Below are 23135 nucleotides of genomic sequence, written 5' to 3' on the forward strand. Positions count from 1 at the left end.
CCATTTCGGGCCCCTTGGGCCTAACTGCAACATACTTTATGGGATACTTGCTCACGAATACTGGTGGCAGCCAGAAAACACTAGAAGTTTGGATGGAATCTTTTAACCAGGAGCTGTACCAGGATACAGAACTTGCCCCAGGCACATAGAGCTGGAACCCACTACTGGGAACTCAGGAAATCCCGCTGCAGACACGTAGAACAGTATAGTACTGGGCCTGGAATCGGGAATTCAGAGTAGAAATCATCAATGACGAACTCAGAGCTGCCAGCTGGCCAGTGCTGCGCAGCTCTGAAACCTCACCCTGACCCCATTCTTGAAACTGGAACCTGAACTCAGAACTCAGGACTGTCAACATGCATGTGATGTAAAATATTTAAAATCTTAGTGGTATTGAAGTGGTTACCCCAAAATGGATAACTAAAGATTTAGAATGTGGACTTTGCAACCAAGTGGTTCTATCTTAAGCTGGGTACACATTAGACAATGTTTCGGCCGATCCTGTGGATTGGTCCGATCTATCTACAAAATTGCCGTTTGGTTGTCAGTCGCATCGTAAGGTTGGCCCTACATGCAGCTCAATCTCACAATGCGTCTGACGAACCCATGCAGCGGGATGCGGCTAGTGCCGACATATCGGGCAGGTGGGCACCGGATAGGCTTAATTTGTATCACTGCGCGATATGTCGGACTGTCACCCATGTGGTTGCAAGGGAGGCCAGTCACGGGTCGTTTTCAAAATCCCTGGATTCGGGTTTGAAAAACACTCAATCCCTCGATTCCCAGGATACCCTGGATTGAGTTAGTCAATGGTGCGGACAGGCACGTCTGAAAGGGCGGGCTGCCATGGGGCTGTGCAGCGTGACCTCTTATGTCACATCACACTGCACACATTCAGGGGCCGGATCAGCCATGCAGCATCTAAGCGAGAGCTGCAGGTGCTCAGCGCTGCCCGGCATTGAAAAAAACCTAAAAAGTGCATGCGATCACTAGTCCCGAAATCCGAGTTTGAAAGCTCCAATCACAGGATTCAAATCCTGACAATTTTAGGCCAAAATCCCAGGATCCTGCCGATCCCGAGATTGGTCTAGCGGTCGCCCCCGTCACATTGCTGGGTACACATATCGTCTAATGTGTACCCAGCTTTAGTCATTCTCCATATAAAATGTTCGGTTCATGTACCTTTGTGGATAATATTGATATGTTTTTGTTTGTTTTTCCCTTGATGCCTTAGTTTTTTCTTTTTCACTTTTACTGAATCAAAGAACTGTGGGCCTGATTCAGAGCCGGACGCTCTGACCAGAGCACTCGCTCTGAATCAGGGCCTTCCTCCATGAAAATGGAGCGTCCTCCTGGACGCTCGTATAGCTGTGGGTGACCACCCACAGCTATAGCGAGCGTCCATGATTATGGTTGCGATGGTCAAAGAACATCGCGACCATCGGGCTTGCGACGAGACCCTGCGGTAGGGTCTCGCTGCCGCAAGCCCAGGAGTGATTTTGGCTCTATCAGAGCCAAAGTCACTCCCACTGACATCATTACTGATGTCAGTGGGGCTGGACTCAGACGGTAGGCGTTCCCATGGGAATGCCTCCGTCTGGCCGGCACGCCCCCGGCACGCCCTCCAAAGGGGGCATGCTGTCAGTCACCATCGACAGCACGCCCCCTTTGGTGCGAGACCCCGAGCTACGTATTTCTCATCGCTCGCCGGGTCTCGCGCATGCGCGCGACGGAGCTCCCTCCGTCGTGCGCATGCGCAGTCTAACAACATCGACCCGCTAGCGAGCGAACTTTGCTCGCGAGCGGGTCTGAATGACCCCCTGTGCTCCTGTTAAAAAGAGGAAAAACCTTAAGAACTAAAGATTGTAAGCTTGCGAGTAGGGTCCTCCTACCTATATATCTGTTATTACCCAGTTTTGTTCTATTAATGTTTCCAATTGTAAAGCGCAACGGAATATGCTGTGCTATATAAGAAACTGTTAATAAATAAATAATAAATAAACTTGCAAAGATTTATGGATTATATGTTTCAGGCATTGGGAATCTGAATCTCAGTTTATCTGTTTGAACCAGCGGAATTATGGTGGCTTAAAATGTCTAAGATGCTGCATGTGTATATATCGGCGGTATAGTGTTAACTCTAGCTCCGGCGGCAGGCAGGGCGCCGGAGCTAGAGAGGGCAATGTTATGCGCGCGCTGAAGGCGCGCGAGCGCCTGAAAAGGGGGCGTGGTAATGAAAAGGGGGCGTGTCTATAAGACGCGTCCCCTTTTCGTCATACTTGGGGGCGTGCCCGGTGCTTACGGACATGCCGGGCAGCCCCCAAACGCTGCAGGAAGGGAGAATAGATGCCGGGCGCATGCGCCCGGCGTCTATTCTCCGGCGGTGACCGGGTCACCGCATGTTTCTCCACCCGCGGGACACTACGTCCCGCGGGTGAGAAGGAGGGCAGGGCGCCGCGCCCCGCTAAAACAGCCTAGCGGGAACGCTAGCGGTACATGCCCGTTTTGGTTGGTTAATTATTCATGTGCATCCATGTTTTGATGGAACGCTATGAGAGGAATGCTGCCGGTTTGGGTTCCACACCATGGAATCCCGAATTTCCGGTTATGCATTCCAAACACCGGACGTATTGGGTATGGACTTCCAGTTTGCGTAATACTGGCCGGGAACATCGGAGGATATGATCGATTCCCATTTGAAGTCAGCGGTGATGCAACTAATTCCCGATCTGCACCTGGACTATGTTTAATGTGTATGCAGGATAAATACTTTTTATTAGCCATTCCAGGTCTTGGATATTACCACGGGATGGGGAATCTTTTTTATTATTATTATCATTTATTTATAGGGCGCCACAAATGTTCTGCAGCGCCTTACAAAGTACATAAACAAGTTGTAGACAAGCAACTTACAGAACAATACATTACAGGACATGGATAATATATATTGCTACATTAGTGACCCTAACATCCAGATAAGCAACAGAGCATAAGCAACCAAGTGTTAGGTGCCCTAGTGGTGAGTAAGAAGTAGATGAAACTAAAGTAGGGAGAAGCACAAGAGGGTAGAGGGCCCTGCTCGTAAGAGCTTACATTCTTTTAAAAAGTTTTTCCTTTGACATTTTTAATCTTTTATGTGACCACTATTATTATTATTACATTTTATTTATAGGGCACCACAAGTGGTCCACAGCGCCGTACATACAGTACAGGGTACACAGAACATTACATTACAATACTGTAACCAAAATATAAACAGAGCACAAGTAACAAATAGCAACTCCATTCTCCATACACAATACAGCTGGTAAGGTGAAGGCTGTCATTGAAGTGCTTGAGAAGAGGGCTGTGAGACAATAGGGAGGAAAACCCTGCTCCTAGGAGCTTACAATCTAGGGGAGAGGGGAAACAGACAGATGACATGAGGCATGAGTGTGTAGAAGGGGACAATAGTGCAGGAAGTAGGGAAGTTAGAGATGGCTGAGGCAGGAGGGAGAGCGATCTGGTGACACGGTTATGTGGTGGAAGGGTATGCTTTGATGAACAGGTGGGTTTTCAGTGCACATTTGAAGCTCTGCAAGGTCGGGGAGAGACTGATCAAGTAAGGGAGCTCATTCCAGTGAAGGGGGGGCTGCACGGGAAAATCTTGGATACGAGCATGAGATGAAGTAACCAGGGTGGAGGAGAGGCAACAGTCATTGGCAGACTGGAGTGAGCGGGAGGGAGTATGTAAGGATATGAGGTTGGAGATGTAGGGAGCAGTAAAGTTAGAAAGGGCCTTGTATGTGAAGGTGAGGAGTTTGAGGAGGATTCTGTAGGGAAATGGGAGCCAGTGCAGGTTTTGGCAGAGGGGAATGGCGGGAGAGGAAGATAAGTCTAGCTGCAGCATTGAGAACAGACTGGAGGGGGGCAAGATGGCAATGTGGGAGGCCAGTGAGGAGAAGTTTGCAGTAGTCGAGCCAATAAATGATTAGTGAATGAATAATCAGTTTGGTAGCATCCTGGGAGAGGAAAGGCCTAATGCGAGCTATGTTGCGTAGCTGGAACCGACAGGATTGAGCCAGAGATTAAATGTGGGGGGTGAAGGAGAGGGTGGAGTCAAGGGTTACACACAAGCAGCGAAGTTGGGTGACTGGGGAGATTATGTCAATACCGATAGCGAGCTTGGTTTGAGTGGAAACTCTATTAGGGGGAAAAATTATGAGTTCGGTTTTGTCTGTGTATAGATAGGATATTCTATGTATTAGTTAGGTTTATATTTTTCAATTTGATGTTTGGTTTTATGTATTGTGTGAAAATGTTTGCACCGTCAACCCATCATGCTAACATATATTAACATACAGGGTATATATAGAGCACCCTTTTTAATCTTCCCTCACCTTGACAAAGAACCTCTTGCAAAATGCGTTGGTATAGTGGCTGCTGACCTGTCTTGACTGCCAGGATTGGGTGTACATGCGGATGATCCAGTCTGCCTTTCTCTAGTTCCCAGGTGTGGGAAAAGCGCTGTTACTGGATAATTATCCAACCCAATTAAGAGTAACTGATTTAGATCAAAAGCCATTTCAGGATGCTTTTTATGGAAATTTAGTATTTTATATACATATCTACAGTCAGGTGCATAAATATTGGGACATTGACAAATTTTCATATTTTGGCCTCTATTCACCACCACAATGGCTTTGAAATGAAACAAACAAGATGTGCTTTAACTGCAGACTTTCAGATTTAATTTGAGGGTAATTACATCCAAATCAGGTGAACGGTGTAGGAATTACAATGGTTTCTATATGTGCCTCCCACTTTTTAAGGGGCCAAAAGTAATAGGACAAGCTAAACAATCCTAAATCTAACTTTCACTTTTTAATACTTTGTTGCAAATCCTTTGCAGGCAATTATAGCCTGAACATACATGTGGTGAAGAGAAAGAAAGGGAACACCTAGCGCATATAAAACCCTAGTTAATCAGACAATAGATAAATGAGTCGTATCAATTAATCATTCAATCAATTTACATATGTATTGCAGCACCACGGAGGGTGTCTCCTGCGATATAATCCTTAAATATCATTAAAACGTTTAGGTATATTCCCAAAAATTAAATAAATACATACAAAATAAATATATAAAATTTATATATTTTTATTCAAGATATAGAAAGTTTGTAAAGGCTGAAATATTAGAACAGTACTAGTGAATATGAATTGTAAAAATGTATAAATATTGTCTAATGTCACAATTTGAGGCACTTTGAATGCCTATACATATAATAATAACTGTATAAAAACGGACACCAAACCATATGTGATGGTAGCTACAATATTGTTTTACTAATACCGGTATACAACGAAAAAACATAGGACATTACAAACAACATAAATAGTGTGTTTGCCTTAAGCAATACGCTAAATAGCGTTTTTCTTGCTCTGCAATGTAGAACTAGTCCTGGTTATGCTGAGCACAATATGACTGCACTTCTTTAAAGTCAATACTGCGTTCAGGTATCCTGGAGGGATGATGATGTCACCCCAGACCAGTGCGGGCAATTGGCCGCCTCTTGTTCCCTTAACACGGGGTGTACGGTTACCTTCCTTCTCTTGGTGTTCGGGAACGGCTCCTCAGAGTCCCCTGGAGTTGGTACATCTGCCGGCAGACTTTCCAAGATGGCCGCGGTAAACACTGTGCGGCTCCTGTCAGGATCGATGAATCTGCGATCTACGCGTTTCGCCTTCAGGCTTCCTCAGGATATCAGATAATCTCCTGTCCAACTGGGACTCTATTTAAGGCATCCTATAAGGCAGTAGCGGCCATTTTGAGTATGGTATACCTGCCCATTCCTCTAGTGTGTTCCTTATTCATGACCTAACGGCCATTTTGATAATGGGAAACTTTGCCAGGATTTTACTTTCTTCTGTACATAGTCCATACTGATTATAAGACATACTCACATTAACACAAAAACATACAACATTTAATAGCAGTACTACATAATCATCCAAATTGGATTAATATTACTGAAATGTGTATAATAATAAATAATTAACTAATAATAAATAATAATAAAAAACCCTGGAATGAAAATAACACCATACTGAAAAGTATGTGTATAAAATTGTAATGAATGATAATTAATTAAAATAAAATAAGTGAATGGAATATATACTTCCCTAAATAAACCCTATATTTAAACATATATTATAAATTCCTATATCCAAAGGAGTACCCTTTGTCTATACCACATAATCATAGATGCATTAGGGGTAAAAAGATGCATTAGGGGTACATAGATATGGGCGAGTATACTGTTTTAGTAAGAATTATTAGAGAAATGGCGCAATCTCTATATCTATATTTAGACCCTTAGGGTTTAGGGTTGCCATTCTATATATTATTTTGGTCTCTTCCTTACTTAACACATCGTCGATATTTCCTCCTCTCCATGGTGGCTTTATCTTTTTAAGGCCAATAAATTGTAGATCTTTTGTATTGCTATTGTGTTTTTCTGTGAAATGAATTGGAATACTGTGATTTTCTTTCTTGTTCTGTATGTTACAGAGATGTTCTTGTATGCGGACATGTAGTTTCCTCTTTGTTTTTCCTACATACTGTAGGCCGCATGGGCATGTAAGCATGTAAATTACCCCTATCGTTTGACAATTAATGTGGTCTCTGATAGTAAATTCTTTATTATTACTGAACGAAGTAACCTGTTTAACGATTTGTGTACCGTTCCCCTTAGTTTTTTTTATTTTTTATTACAGCCTGAAGTCTGGAACGCATAGACATCACCAGACGTTGGGTTTCATCCCTGGTGATGCTCTGCCAGGCCTCTACTACAAATGTCTTCAGTTCCTGCTTGTTCTTGGGGCATTTTCCCTTCAGTTTTGTCTTCATCAAGTGAAATGCATGCTCAATCGGATTCAGGTCAGGGGATTGACTTGGCAATTGCATAACATTCCACTTTTTAGCCTTAAAAAACTCTTTGGTTGCTTGTCCATCTGCACTGTGAAGCACCATCCAATGAGTTCTGAAGCATTTGACTGAATATGAGCATATAATATTGCCCGAAACACTTCAGAATTCATTCTGCTGCTTTTGTCAGCAGTCACATCATCAATAAATACAAGGGAACCAGTTCCATTGGCAGCCATACATGCCCACGCCATGACACTACCACCACCATGCTTCATTGATGAGGTGGTATGTTTTGGATCATGAGCAGTTCCTTTCCTTCTCCATACTCTTCTCTTCCCATCACTCTGGTATAAGTTGATCTTTGTCTCATCTGTCCATAGGATGTTGTTCCAGAACTGTAATTGCTTTTTTAGATGTTGTTTGGCAAACTCTAAACTGGTCTTCCTGTTTTTGTGGTTCACCAATGGTTTACATCTTGTGGTGAACCCTCTATATTCACTCTTGTGAAGTCTTCTCTTGATTGTTGACTTTGACACATATACACCTACCTCCTGGAGAGTGTTCTTGATTTGGTCAACTGTTGTGAAGGGGTTTTTCTTCACTAGGGAAATAATTCTTCTGTCATCCACCACAGTTGTTTTCCGTGGTCTTCCGGGTCTTTTGGTGTTACTGAGCTCTCCGGTGCGTTCTTTCTTTTTAAGAATGTTCCAAACAGTTGATTTGGCCACACCTAATGTTTTTGCTATCTCTCTGATGGGTTTGTTTCATTTTTCAACCTAATGATGGCTTGCTTCACTGATAGTGACAGCTCTTTGGATCTCATATTGAGAGTCGACAGCAACTGATTCCAAATGCAAATGTCACACCTAGAATCAACTGCAGACCTTTTACCTACTTCATTGATAATGAAATAATGAGGGAATAGCCCACACCTGTCCATGAAATAGCTTTTGAGTTGATAGTCCCATTACTTTTGGCCCCTTAAAAAGTATGAAGAATGCAAAGTGTGTGCAAAGCTGTCATCCAAGCAAAAAGGGGGCTACTTTGAGGAATCTAAAATATAAAACATATTTTGATTTGTTTAACACTTTTTTGTTTACAACACAATTCCATATGTATCCAAACTTTTGACTGGTACTTGTGTGTGTATATATATATATATATATATATATATATATATATATATATATATATAGTGCAAATTTCTGAGCACCTTTATACATTTTTTGGTAATACACTATAGCTGTGCTTGTCTTTTCTCCTTTCTTTTGAGGTACTTCCAATAATAAGAGCCATTATTCAGATATCTGCTTTGGAGTGGAGTGTACAGTATTTATGAATTTGAGGACTTTCGAGAAATTGCCCCGAGTTGGACTTTCTATGGAAAGCTGACATTCCACCAGCTTAAGTACTCAGAATACACTAGTGGCATTGATAAACCTTGAAGTACAGCACTATGTTGACCTCCTTATTTTGTTAACTCTCACAGTTGCGCTAATCTGGAACCCACAACCTGATCCACAGCACTGGAACTGGTCCTACGAGACACAGAGCCAGCCTTAGCCACAAGCCCCCCAGAACAGTGAAACGTATTACTAACCAGCTGTATGGTGTGTAACAAGTGACCTCCACGGACAGCTGATGATACTGTCAGTAAGAACAAATTAAAGACCCAGGGACCTCTGGAGCAACTTCTGAGGCCCTGGAGACAGGTGGTGAAGACAGGCACACGAGCACTTGCAGAGACTGAACATGCAGAACACTGTCCCAGGATGATACAGAGTACTAGGAGATTGAAGAAGTGTAAATAGGAACAGTGCAGAATGCAACTGGAGCCAAGAATTATCCTCAGGAAGGAAACATTGTTCTGGCAATGGGTTGAACTCCATAGCTGGTTTTAATAGAATGCTGTGAGAATCCATAGGTGGAGCAGGTCAGGTGATCACAGCTGTTGTACACTGGGAAAATCAGTGAATCACATGACAGACTCCAATATGACCACACCCATATTTGTTGGCAGATTGTTTACACTTCTTGCTGTGGTGACTAGATGATACATAGAGAATGGTGATATGGCACTACAGTACATGGTAAGCAGGACTAAGACCCTTATGTGTGGCACTTTTATTTATTAATTTAAACATGTTATTCTGCAGCTTTTACTAAATACGTTTCTTTTTCTTTTTTTTCTTATCCTTTTTGTACCTTTGAACCAAGTTCTCTTGTTATGAAACTGTGGCCCTCATTCAGAGCCGTACGCTCTGAGCAGAGCGCACGCTCTGAATGAGGGCCGGGCTCCATTTTCATGGAGCGTCCTCCTGGACGCTCGTATAGCTGTGGGTCACCACCCACAGGCTATACGAGCGTGCATTGTGATGGCCGCGATGGTCGAGACCATCGCGACCATCTAAATTGCGAGCCGGAGCCTGCGGTTGAGGTTTTCAACCGCAAGCTCCGGAGTGATTTTGGCTCTATCAGAGCCAAAATCACTCCCACTGACATCACTAGTGATGTCAGTGGGCCGGCTTCTGACGGGAGGCGTTCCCGTGGGAACGCCCCCGTCAGGGAGGCACGCCCCCGGCACGCCCACCAAAGGGGGCGTGCTGTCAATCAACATTGACAGCACGCCCCCTTTGATCGGACACAACGAGCGAAGGACTTTCCTTCGCTCGTCGCGTCTGGCGCATGCGCACGACGGAGCTCCCTCCGTCGTGCGCATGCTCAGTCCATAACATCGACCCACTTGCGAGCGGACAGCCGCTCGCGAGTGGGTCTGAATCAGGCCCAGTGTTAGGACACAAGGCTGCTGTCTGGATACAATTGTAATCAATTCTGTCATCAGAGCCTTGTTACACTTTATAGCAGGAAGACTGAAAGTTAAAGCAACATTTAGTAAAAGTTGCAGTCACCACTTTATAATTTTACTTGCACAGTACACCTGCAATGTTATTATTTACTCTCATATAGTCTGAGTCTTAAACTTTTACTGTTAATATTTGGTTGTTCTAAGATATTCAAACTATCTTAAATTAATAGTATAATTCGAACGAAGTTTAGTGATCCTCGCAAGAAGCCAATGAGGAGCAAGGTTGACCCCCTTTTTTCTGGGTCCTCCAAGGCATTTTTGTTACAACTGTGGTGTGAGAAAGTCAAACATGCAACCATTTCATTACTATTTTTGGATAGAACCATTGAACTCCCTAGTAATTGCTCACACTTGAAAAGTCTACCAAGGATGGACAGCTACTTAGCTCTGAAGATAGTAGCAAAGTTACCAGGGAAGGTAAAAGAAGAGTTATTCATTGCTGTTCACACATTGAGATGAACAAGGGGGAATATCTATTTCCTTAGTGATGAAGACAGAAGTACTATAGTGAGTTCTGCCACTCCCGGGAACATATGGTGTGAAGATAATCTGCACAACTCCTGTCCTGTCCCTCCTACTTTAATTAGCTAGTTTGAGAGAATAGTGACAGACTTACTTTGCAAGCATGACCTATGTATGAAAGCACTCATCCATGTTACTCCTCCAAGGCCATCATTAGCCATACTGTGGCAAGCGTGACAATAGTAGATAAAATAATTAGTAATTAGTTAATTAGCACACTAGATGTACTTATCACTGTATTAATACATGCATTGTTGTTTATCTATGAAAAAATTGGTTATTACCCAGATTTTAGTTTTCAAAAATAAAATGTGGCTCTTCAAGACGTTTCATTTTTCTGAAGTAGCCCCAACCCCAATTAAGGTTGGAGACCACTGGCCTAGGTTATGTTGGCATTAGGTCTTTGTCTAATGAGAAAATTCATTTTGTGGTGCTTTTCACATACAGACAGATTTTCAAATAGATAGGAAAGAGGGCCATGAATAGTTAATTAGGAGATATTGTAGCACACTAACATTTTGAATACTGCTTTCTCCAGCATTGGGAAAACCACAATTTTTTAGTAGACCTAGCACTGTAACAGGACATCCCTAAACCTGTGACATGATGACGTCACATCTAGGGGTGGGCTGCCGACTTTGGGAATAAGAGCACTGCTCAGAGTGTCCTAAGTACTCTGCGGGCAGCTCTACAGGCTGCAGGGTACCTGCCTGGAGCATCCCGTGGATGCTGCCGGTGGCTCTGCAGTAGCATAACTGGCTACCGTGTGGTAGCGACGGAGCCACCTCCAGGGCCCTGTGCGATGGTACAGGTTGCACACCCCTAGTAACGGCTCTGAGTGTACCTGCCACATACACAGTCTATTTACAGTTTGACAGTATGTCCTTTTAAAAATATAGCTCCCTCTCTCTGAATAGTGAGTAGGGTACCCTTGACTTGAAATCATCTAGATAGGTTCCTGTGAGGCAATTGGGTCTCCATATTAAAAGCAGACAATATGCAGAGCATTCTCTCAATCTGGTGCTCCACAGCATGTACTCTTTCTTTGGTGACTAAGGAGCCTATTCATCATACAATAAATGGCCCGTTAACCATGCGAAAAAGCTAGTTTCCGCCTATTTAAGTTACCAGGCCATTCATCATCAGGGGTCCGAATAGGACTACCTGATATTCAGCAAACTCAGAAAACCGAATGATTTTGGAGTTTTCCTGCGAGAATAAGCGCCATCTTTAGAAGGCGCTTGTTCTCGTAGCCCCGCTCCTTACTATGGGAAGAAGTTCCGGGGGTGCGAAGAGGGATCAAGCGGATCCATCTGCCACCTCCTCACTGCCCCCCCCAGCGACTTTGTGCATGCGTGTCCTCAGGTCACACATGCATAGAAGCGGTGACGGGGGACAGGTAAGTAATGCAGCTACTTCTGTAGCTGCGTTACTAATCGCAGGGACAGCTGCTTTTCTGAGCAGCTGTCCCCGCACTGGAGCAATGATGAATTGCTCCAGTAATAAGTATCCCCCGCTGAGTGTGGTGGATACGGCCCCCGATGATGAATAGGGCCCTAAATCACATAAAAGTTTCAGCACAGCAAACTGTACTGTATGTGAAGATCCAGATTTTGTCATCAAGAGTCTCCTTGGCACATGAGATGTTCTCAAGGGATGGAAAAATCCCTGTCCCCACTACATACATATAGGAATGGGAGGCTGTATTCTTAAAAGAACATTTCCAAAAGATAAATGTCCGTTAATCAACACACCCTACAAATTATAATTAGTATATGTAGAACAAGAGAATGAGAATGTGTCCATGTGATTGACATGTCTTGCCAGGCCTGGTAGTGCAGTGTCAGATGCTTTGCAGGGTGCAGTAGAAGAAGACAAAACACAAAGAGTCTTCGCTCAGCACATTGCTTACAAAAACATTTTCATTTCAATTTCCATTCTGCATTCATTCATGTGTGATGCTCAGAGTGGGGATTTCATTAAATGCATTAATAGATTTTATGGAACTTGTCAGGTCCGGGAGATGTTATGAAACACAAATGCATTTTCTTTGTGCCAAGAATTTCAATGACAGCGTTGGGGGTAGTGCGAAATTTACCAAGAAAATGCAAAAATAAAAGACGAGATTAGAGTCAAGGTGACTGGAGCTGTTCAAAAAGGAATTACTGATAAATATCATACAAGTATACCAGATCCACATGCAAGTGGTTTTTGTAACATCTTTAGCAAGCAGGGTATGATTTGTCTTGTAGTTCCACACCTGGAGAAGCACGGGTTGTACCTAAGAACTAGGATCCAGTGGTAAAACTACGGGGAAGCAAGCGGGAAGCCGACTGCCTAAATACCGGCAGCTGGCTTCCCGACTGTCATATCCCGGCATGGGTGAAATGCCGGGCGTCTAGATGTAGACGCCCGCATTTCCCTGACGCCGGGAGACTGGCGCCCGGCATCCTGATCGTAGTGATACCGGGCGCCGCGAGCGGACAGCCGCAGGGGGGGAGGGATAGGTTTAGGGCTCCCGGGGGGGGACTTAGGGTTAGGCACCCCCCGGGAGGGTTAGGGTTAGGCTAGGGGGAGGGTTAGGGTTAGGCACCCCCGGGGGGGACTTAGGGTTAGGTACCCCCTCGGGGGACTTAGGTTTAGGCAGCGGGGAAGGGGGTGGTTAGGGTTCGGCACTTAGAGGGGGATTAGGGTTAGGCACTTGGGGGGGAAGTTAGGGTTAGGCACCCCTAAGGAGGGTTAGGGGGGTTAGGTTAGGTTAGCCCCCTTTGGATCAAGACCCGCTACGACCGGCGCTGTCGGTCATAGCGGGTCTCACGCATGCGCACGAGGGAGCCGGCTCCCTCGTGCGCATGCTCTGTGGGGGGCCATCGAACCGGTCCGAGCACATCGGCGCTAACGACCGGGTCTGAATGACCCCCCATTACAGGAAATATATAGTTAAAAAGATTATATGTTTATTACAATTAATAAACCAATACAATTATCAATAAATGAGGCAACCAAAAACATGTGACAAATATATTAATATATAATAATGATCATGAGAATGGGCAATCTAAAATGTCCCGAACCAGAAACATGGAAAGTCAATGGCCAATATTAGGTCAGAACAATAAGACAGTACAGGGTAAAACAGTACAGTACAATACAGTAGCAAAGTAACAATTAGCTATACAAATCTCAATACAGCCAATGATGCAAGGAGTGGAATTAAAATATTTAGGGTAAGCTGAAACCTGTAGCCATTGGCATGGGCGCATAAAATGGGTCTACTGTATTGTTGTAGGAGTCCAGGGACAGAGAGCCCATGGAGGAGGTGTAGAGTGTAGCTGGTGTGCAAGAGAATTAGCTAATGAGAACAGGTGGGTGGAGGGCCCTGCTCATGGAGCTTACAGTCTAAAGGGAAGGGAGAGACAAACAGACATAAGGAGTGAGCCAGTGTATGGGGAGCTAATGGCAGGATCAGGGGTAAGAGAATTCTAGAGTGCAAGAGGGTGAGGTAGACTATGGTGACATGGATAAGTGGTTGACGGATATGCTTTTATGAACAGGTGAGTTTTTAGTGCCCGCTTGAAGCAAGGCAGGCTGGGGGATAGTCCGATGAAGTGAGGGAGTTCGTTCCAATGGTGGGGGGCAGCATGGGAGAAATATTGGATTCTGGAGTGAGATGTGGTAACCAGAAGGAAGGTAAGGTGGCAGCCATTGACTGACCGGAGAGGGCAGGATGGAGTGTGTAAGGAGATGAGGTTGGAGATGTAGGGAGCTGTGGAGTTGGAGAGGGCATTGTACATGATGGTTAGGAGTTTGAAAATGATTCTGTAGGGAAAGGAGACCCAGTGAAGGGATTGGCAGAGATAGGAGGCAGATATGGAGTGGCAGGAGAGGAAGATAAGATTAGCTGCAACGTTGAGTACAGATTGGAGAGGAACAAGATGGGAGCAGGGGAGTCCAGTGAGGAGAAGGTTGCAGTAGTTGATGCAAGAGATGATCAGTGAGTGGACAATGGTTTTGGTGGCATCCTGGGAGAGGAAGGGTCTGATGCAGCCATACACCACTAAAATGCCCAATCTCGTCTGATCTTGGAAGCCAAATGGTGATAGGCCTGGTTAGTACTTGGAGGGGAGACCCCCAGGGAATACCAGGTGCCGTAGATTAAAGAGGAATATATGGGACCCCAATGACGTTTGGCAGAGCACCATAAACCATATCTCTTATTGTTTATCCTACTTATGGTTAAACATTTCTATTCTTCTTGATTAATACTTCCATACCCATTGGAATGATGATTAACTGTTAAATATTTCGCCAGAGGATCACCTCAGGATCTTGTATTCTAATTAGATCCATTTATTTATATTTTTATTTTTGTTTAATTTGCTTTTTCTTGGGGGATTTTGGTACCTTATATTTTATTGATTTATATCTAATAAAAGTTATATTTTAATTGTATTTCTCTAAGTGTGCCCCAACAATTAGCCCTACTTTCCTCTTTTTGTGTACCAACAGGATAGGGAAAGAGACAATGTGGGGGATGAAGGAGAGAGAAGAATCAAGAATGACTCCCAGTCAGCGGAGTTGTGGAACAGAGGAGATATTGGTGTTGTTGACAGTGATAGCGAGGCCGGGAAGGGAGGATACTCTAGTTGGAGTGAAGACAATGAGTTCAGTTTTGGCCAAGTTAAGTTTGAGATAGCGATCGCACATCCAGGAGGAGATGGCAGAGTGGCAACTAGACATCTAAGAGAAGAGGGAAGGGGAGAGATCAGGAGAGGAGAGCATGTCAGCATAGAGGTGATACTGGAGGCCAAAGGAACTGATGAGTTCACCCAGAGTGTACAGAGAAAAGAGAGGAGGGCCAAAGACAGAACCCTTGGTCCTATCCTTAAAACCTGGACTGTAATGGCGGAGTTTGGCAGCTCTGCATTAGTGTAATTACGTTAATAAGAATATTGGCATCTGACAGAGAAGCCAGACATAGGGCTGTATTCAATTGCCGGCGAAAAGCAGTGACTGGCGAAAAGTTCTCGCCGGTGACGTCATTTCCGCAGGTGAGAACTTTTCCCCGAATTCAATTGCAAAGACTTTTCGCCAGTGCAAAAAGTTTGCGTCTTGTAACCTACGGAAAGGATTCGCCTGTGAATGGAGGCGGAAATAGTGCAGAATTGGGGGTTTGGGGTGCAAAGTTGCGGGAACACCCCTGCAGCCTTGGGACAGTCCCCCAAAGGTAAACTGCATCAAAAAAAGTAAAAAAAATACTTTAGAACACCCCAAAAAAGTACTTTCGTTTTGGGGGCGAAAAAACCCAACTTGGGGCACAAACTTAAAAAGTAGCAAAATCGACTCCTGGGGGTCCCCCAAGTATGCCCATGCTTTTATTTTGATTGCAGGTGCATGCTGAAGGTGCGTTTTTTAAATTTTTTAAAAACGCACTTTAGCAAATTTAAACCATGCTTGCACCCATTTTCATGTACCCCAAATTTGCTGGGACTACTTATTTTGGTGAAAACGAACTGCAAAATGCTATTCTTCAACACTTGTGCAAAGACGCATTAATGTACCAAAATACCTTCAGCAGGGCTATTCGGGGGTATCCATAATGATCCCCCATGTCAGTGCATCTTTTGGGGGATGCCAGGGTGATTTGCCCAAATCTGACAGGACTTTTCGCCAATTTCAGTTTTACCGGGACTTGTTCTTGCGTCCTCTGCAATTGAATAGGGCGAATCGTGGTGACGAGCGTGATACTTTTCCGGAGGTAAAACTAGCGATGACGGCGAAAACTCCGGCATGGAAAAAGTCCGGGACTTTTCGCCGGCAATTGAATATAGCGCCTTAGTTAGAAAATGAAAAGAGCAATGTCGCTATCAGCATCGAGTAATGATGCTTACAGATGTATCCTCATACACTATTGCTGCAGTTACGCCAAACAGCACCTCTCTAGCGCACCGGGTCCTGTGCGACTCTGATTGCGCAGAGTCAAAAATGCATCTTAGTTGCAATGCGATGTGACTAAGATGCACCAGGAGACTGCACTGATTTATATGATATGACTCTTGTACATCTGTGTGCGACTGAGCATTGTTCCGTTGTGCTTCAGTTACAGACTCGGGTCTATTTACTAAGCAGTGTTAGGAGACACAGTGAAAAGTGATAAGTCTGTGATAAGGTGCCAGCCAATAAGCTCCCAACTGTCATTTTTCAAACACAGCCTGTGAGATGGCAGTTGGGAGCTGATTGGCTGGCACCTTATCACAGACTTATCACTTTTCACTCTGTCTCATAACACTGCTTAGTAAATAGACCCCCACAGAGTCTGATTCAGCTAAACACAGATTCCCGATTTTCGGGAATCTGCGTGTGTGCAGGACCTGTTCAGTGCATGTGCAAAACGGGTCCTGCGTGATTGACAGGCAGAGGCAGTGGCGTAACTACTGCCCCCGCAGCCCCCGCGGTGGCTTGGAGGCACCGGGTAGCTTGGGGACGCCGGGGGCAGTGGTTACGCCACTGTAACTGTGAGCACTGGCCTCTGAAGTGATCGTAGGCTAAGGAAGCCTCCGATTACTTCAGAGGCCAGCATTCCCAGTAATGCATTGCGCGGGTGACGTAATGACGTCACCCGCGCAGTGAGGAACCTGAACGGCTGCGTCTGCTGGATCAATTGATCCAGTCAGCGCAGGAGTCGGGAGAGACAGCCCGGATGACAGCTGCAGCCTACACGGAGTCAGGTAAGTAGGGTGGGAACTACTACAGGGCGTACTAATTGAAGGGGTACAACTACAGGGGGCAGTGGGCACTACTTGAAGGGGCACAACTACCGAGGCACTACTTGAAGGGGCACTAATCAAAGGGGCACAACTACACGGGGCAATACTTTAAGTGACACAGCTACAGGGGGCACTGTATAAGGGGCACAACAACAGGGGGCACTACTTGAGGGGCACAACTACAGGGACACAACTCGAAGGGCCACAGCTACAGGGGCACTACTTGAAGGGGCACAATTACAGGGGCCACTACTTGAAGGGGCACAATTACAGGGGGCACTACTTCAAGGGGCACAACTACAGGGGCAATACTTTAAGGGGCACAGTTATGGGGGCACTGCATATGGGCACAGCTACAGGGGGCACTACTTTAAGGGGCACAACTACAGGGGGCCCTGGATAATGGGTACTATTACAGGGGGCATTGCATATGGGGCACAACTACAGGGGACACTGTATAAGGGGCACTAATTTAATAGGTTATAAACTATGTTAATGAATAATGTATAAGGGGCATTACTGTGTGGCATAATGTGTTATGTGGCATAATGTGAAATAGAGGCATTATGGCATGGCGTAATTTTTTATAAGGGCATTACTGTGTGGCATGTGTAAGGTGCATTGCTGTGTGGCATAATGTGTTGTAAGGGGTATTACGCTGTGGCATAATGTGTTATTGGGGCATTTCAGTGTGGCATAATGTGTTATAAGTGTCATTACTTGGGGTGTCATAATGTGTAAGGTACATAACTGTATCATGAACCTGAAGCCGCACACCTTAAATGTCGTCTTTGGGTGTGTTTGTTTTTTTGGGGGGGGGCGCCTGAAACTTTTTTAGGCATGGGGGAGCAAAATTTATAGTTACGCCACTGGGCAGAGGCTTTTACGGGGCTGTGCGGGGACGGGGAAGATCTGCGCCCACGGATGCAGTTTCCTTACCTCTCAAGCCAGCCAGCCTGCGTAAGCTGGCTGGCACCGTCCACCATCACTGATGGTCGCGATGGTTATCCCGGCCTGTGATGTTGGTCGCAGTGCAGGGATCGCAAATGCAGAAGGAGGTGTCAGACACCTCCTGCTGCATTTGCATATTTGCAAGAACAGAATTGCAACGCTGCTTGTGTGTGGCTTTGCAATTCCATCCTCTGCTGAATCGCACACAGATATACATGTTGCATAAAGCTGGGTACACACTACACAGATATATCTGCAGATCAAGTGATCTGTAGATGATGGTTGTTCGTACACATTGAACAACCATCATCTGTGTTCAGTGTGCAGGAGGGGGCAGGACCCGCTGCCCAGGGGGCAGGGCAGGGGAGGGTCCACCCCCTCCCCGCGGCTGCCGCTGCATGTGTACCGGCGGTCTGCAGACCGCCTGTACACACTTGCCGATGGATAGATATGTCTGCAGATATACAGTATCTGTCCATCGGCTATGCAGCATAGCCAATGCGATATGTCTGTGAACTTCGTCGTTCACAGACATATCGCGGATACACACTGGCCGACAGGCTGCAGATATATTGGCCGATCAATTGATCTTCCAATATATCTGTCAGTGTGTACCCAGCTTTATTGTTGCATATCAAATTAACCACAACAGTCTCCTTGTATGCCTTGGTTGCATCGCAACGAAGGCCTGATTCATTAAGGATGGCAACTGCTAAAGCACATGCAGACAGGCGATTGTTGCGTACTGTGCATGCGAATGCACCTCAGTGCACATGCGCAAAGGCACCACTGCGATCGCACTGCAATCACGGAGAGCCATCGCAAAGTGATTAACAGGCAGTGAGCGGTTGGGGGTGGTTGGAGAAACACAGGCGTGTCTGTCCGTTTGAATGCCGTTGCATGGGCGTGCATAAATTAGCCATTGTGATGGCATACACAGCTTGAGTACTTACTGCGTGCAACGAGGTTAGCAATTTCTATGTAGGGCCAGGGCTGCTGTAATTCTGCGTGAGTTGCCGATGGTACTTCATGTTACCGATATTTATGGAGATGTGCAAGGTATTACGGATGTGAGATAACGGTAGTGGGATGCAGTGGTCGTCTCTATGCTGGCAGTGCGACGGCATTGCGATAGCATCCATTAGCATATTTTTGCAGCAGACCTGTGTGCGATTTCGGAGCTGCGATCGCAATAGCGATCCTTGATGAATCAGGCTCTGAGACTAAGAAGCATTTTTGGAGAAAAAGATGCTCGGCGCTAGCAGAGTTGCACAGGGCCTGGTGGCTCACTCACGCCAAGCGTCTCACGCAGCATGGCTTATTAAGGCTAGAGGAGACCTCTATACTTCTAAATATTTAATTACATTGGGACAAAATAAGTTCATCCCTTTTCTGCCCAGCCTTACCCATATTGTGTCCAAATACACAAAGAAACAGCCCCTTTGTGGTGAAGTCTCACTCACTTTTGTATAAACTTAGCCCTGTTCAATGTTGGACTTACTGATGAAATTGGGAGGTAAGGGATGGGTGGTTCCCGTCAAACTGTTGCAGGAAGACTGTGGAATAAATTCATAAATCCAACTTGTATGAGTTTGGTGGAACAGTCTGGAATAGCAAGCCTCAAAAGAGACAGTGCTTTTACAAAGTAGGCATTTTTCCTTAAGAGGGTTTGGCTGAGGTTGGGCAGATTGCAAACTGGGCTTATTACATCCCAATTTTGCACGTATATTTTTATTGGAATTGGAATTATCCAGCTCTGTCTATGCCTTCTCTTGTATCTATGGTTAAGAGTCATTACTATTTAAATTCCTGGGGGTATATTTAGTGAAGTGCTGGTTTTTAGAAGTGGAGATGTTGCCCATAGGAACCAGTCATGGTCTAGCTATTATCTTCTATAAGGTGCTAGATAAATTTAAAGTAGAATCTGATTGGTTGCTATGGGCAACATCTCCACTTCTAAAAACCTGCACTTTAGTAAATATACTATAGGGCAGCACAGACGGTGTAATGGTTAGCATTACTGCCTCACAGCACTGAGGTGGTTGGTTCGATACCCACTACGGCCCTAACTGTGTGGAGTTTGTATATTCTCCCTGTGCTTGCGTGGGTTTCCTCCAGGTACTCCAGTTTCCTCCCACACTCCACAAATATACTGGTAGGCTAAATGGCTCCTAACAGAATTACCCCTAGTGTGTATGTGTGTGTACATATGGTAGGGAATATAGATTGTAAGCTCCACTGGGGCAGAGACTGATGTGAATGGCCGAATATTGTCTGTAAAGCGCTGCAGAAAATGTGTACGCTATATAAATAAGTGGTAATAATATACCCCCTGGTGTGCATTATGTAGAGCATATGCTACTAGGTAATATATAGGTGTAAGTTGTAAACTGTTACAGACTTTGTTGGGGCTGCATAAATAAAGAATACCAGTAATGAGTATAAAAATATTTACTTAGTGCTCTGTTTTTCTAAGTTTGCTATTATACTGTAAGTTTACACCTGCACATTTTTTTAAACCATTTTATACATAAATTACTATTCATTTTATTTGGTAAATAGGCTCAAATGAGTCAAATAATTTTGTATTGATTGTTTGATTTCATGTATATTTCAGCAGAAGATTAGTCCCTGATCGTGTTACAGTTAATGATTTGTGTCCCTGGTTTTTGTGGTACCTTATGCCTATTCTTAGAGAGAAGTGTCAATAGGGCAGAGAAGAATAGAAATCCCACTAGATCTCCCGGCAGCTGACCCTAAGGTCAAAAGGGTCAGGGACAACAGTTTAGATATGTCTAAGGGAGGTGTGATTTTTCGCTTAGCCACCTGATTATACCAACAATGATTATGATCTGTCAGAGTATGCTGTCACCTAGTGTTCCATCTAGCAAAGTGCATCACGCTCACAACACCCTAAAAAACTTCCTTGTCTTGGAGACCTCTACTAAGCTGTGGCACATCACAACTACGGCAGATAAACTGCATTATAAAATGTGATTGATAGTTATGCAAATGTTGATCAAAATCTATTGATATGTGCAAAAATCTCCTGCTTTTTTTATTTCAAAGCATGGGAACTCAAAAAGTGTTTTCTTTTTAATGTGACATGGATGGTAATGCGATCGCAGCTGCGATTTCGTACGGAACGCAGCAGCAAAAATATGCTAATGGTCCACCCGAGCATAGGGATGTCCACTTCTGCCTTCTTATCTGCGTATGACGTTGCTTACCTGTGGAAATATCGGTAACATCGACGCACATCAAGCGGGCATCTTGCCGTTGCAGCAGGTCTGTCCAGCCGCAGACTCGGCAGCTCTCCTCACATGCAGAGAGCTGTCATTCTGCATATGCAATCGCAGTGGCTAATTTATGTACTACCATGAAACGCAGTTCAAACGGACAGACACATCTGCGTTTTTCCAGCCGGATCTGACGACATATCGGGCACATCGTCTAGTGTATACCCTCAATGTCACTGACGATGCGCACTCCCACATGCTGGTCCAACGGGCGACATTGTTAGTGAGGGCCATGCTGCCTAATGCAGCATGGCCCCTGCCATCGTTGCCAGGATCGGCAAGTGTGTATGCACTTGCCGATGCTGGCAACCCGCCGGGTCCCGTCGCTTACTGTGTCAGTACACACTAGACATCGTCTAGTGTGTACCGGCCTTTAGATAGTTGACTAGCTATTTGTCCTCTGTTGCTCCACCATTGACAGATCTCATTATCTTTAGTATCTTTAGTTTCAGACCTGTTTGATTTTCTACAAGGTTCTTGTAGTCTTTGAACTTACTTGTTACTTTGTCTTTGTTCTTTAGAAAGTAAACATGTGCCATCCTTGTAGCATCATCGTTGAGTGTCATAAAGTAATGTTTCCCACTCATGGATTCTACTTCCATTGGTCCACACACATCAGTATGCACTAATTACAATGGCACTTGTGCTCTGAATGCAAACTTGGGAACGGTGCAACGTGTTTGGTTGCCCTTCACACACCTTTCACATGCTGGTCTTACAGGACTGTCCATTGACATCCCAGTTGCCATGCCATTTTGAAGCTTCTGTATATTGTCATAACCTAGCCTTCTTTGCCACAAATCCATTGATTGGTTGGATTCAGCAGCTACCATTGTACAACATTCCGCTGTGTTTAGGCTATATAGTTGTTGGCACTGGGTTGCTGCAGCAATTACAATCCCTCTCGCATTATACACAAAGCACAAACCCTTTGAAAAGTGGACTCTATCCTCTCAAGAACACATATGGCAATTAGATTTGTTTGTAGGTTAGTCACAAATAGTACATGGGTGACAATTGCTTTGCCTTTCACTTTCAAGCATAAAGTAATTATCCTGACTTTTGTGGCATTTAGGACCTTGTTTCCAATCCCTCTGACTTTTACTGACTCACACGGCTTTAATGATTTTAACCAACTTTCATTACAGCTGAAATGCCTTGTAGCTCCTGAATCCATTTACTAGCAGTCTTTAAGGTGCCTGTATGCTACATTGTTAATATCATTCTTGCTGAATAATGTTATGTTTGCATAACCCTCCATGTTTCTCATTACAGGTGAGATGTCAATTTGTGTGATGCTCATTTTATGTCGTGATGAGAGGTAATCTTGAGCGAGGGGGGGCAATGTTGGATGAGGAGCCCTTTGGCGTTGCCGTCATCAATGCTGTAGACTGAGGTGGTAGTCTCTATGACATAGCAGAACTTAGCAAGAGGTCCAACCTCTGACATGCAATACTGCGCATGTGTGGCATCTCCATGTGTGGTTCTTCCTAGTGTTCCTCATGGACAGATGCAACCCTGACACTTTCAATCTGTTTGCTGTGTGCAGAGTCTTTAGAGCTGTCACAAGTATTCTACACCACCACTGCTATAGTGAGGGGGCATAGTGCTAGCTGTGTTTTTACCACCAGACGTCTGGCGCACTACAATGCCCAGCAATACCCATAACCATTATACCTGTTATATACCTGCATCTTATGCTATTTGTTGTTCTACCTGGTTCAACAGACCTAAGAACTGGTTAGCTATACCAGGTGTGAACCAACCTCACCAGCACCAAACAACTGTCCAACACATCTAACATCACATATCCTC

The sequence above is a fragment of the Taudactylus pleione genome, unplaced genomic scaffold (assembly GCF_031769625.1).
Source record: "Taudactylus pleione unplaced genomic scaffold, aTauple2 ptg000069l, whole genome shotgun sequence".
NCBI classification, from domain to species: domain Eukaryota; kingdom Metazoa; phylum Chordata; class Amphibia; order Anura; family Myobatrachidae; genus Taudactylus; species Taudactylus pleione.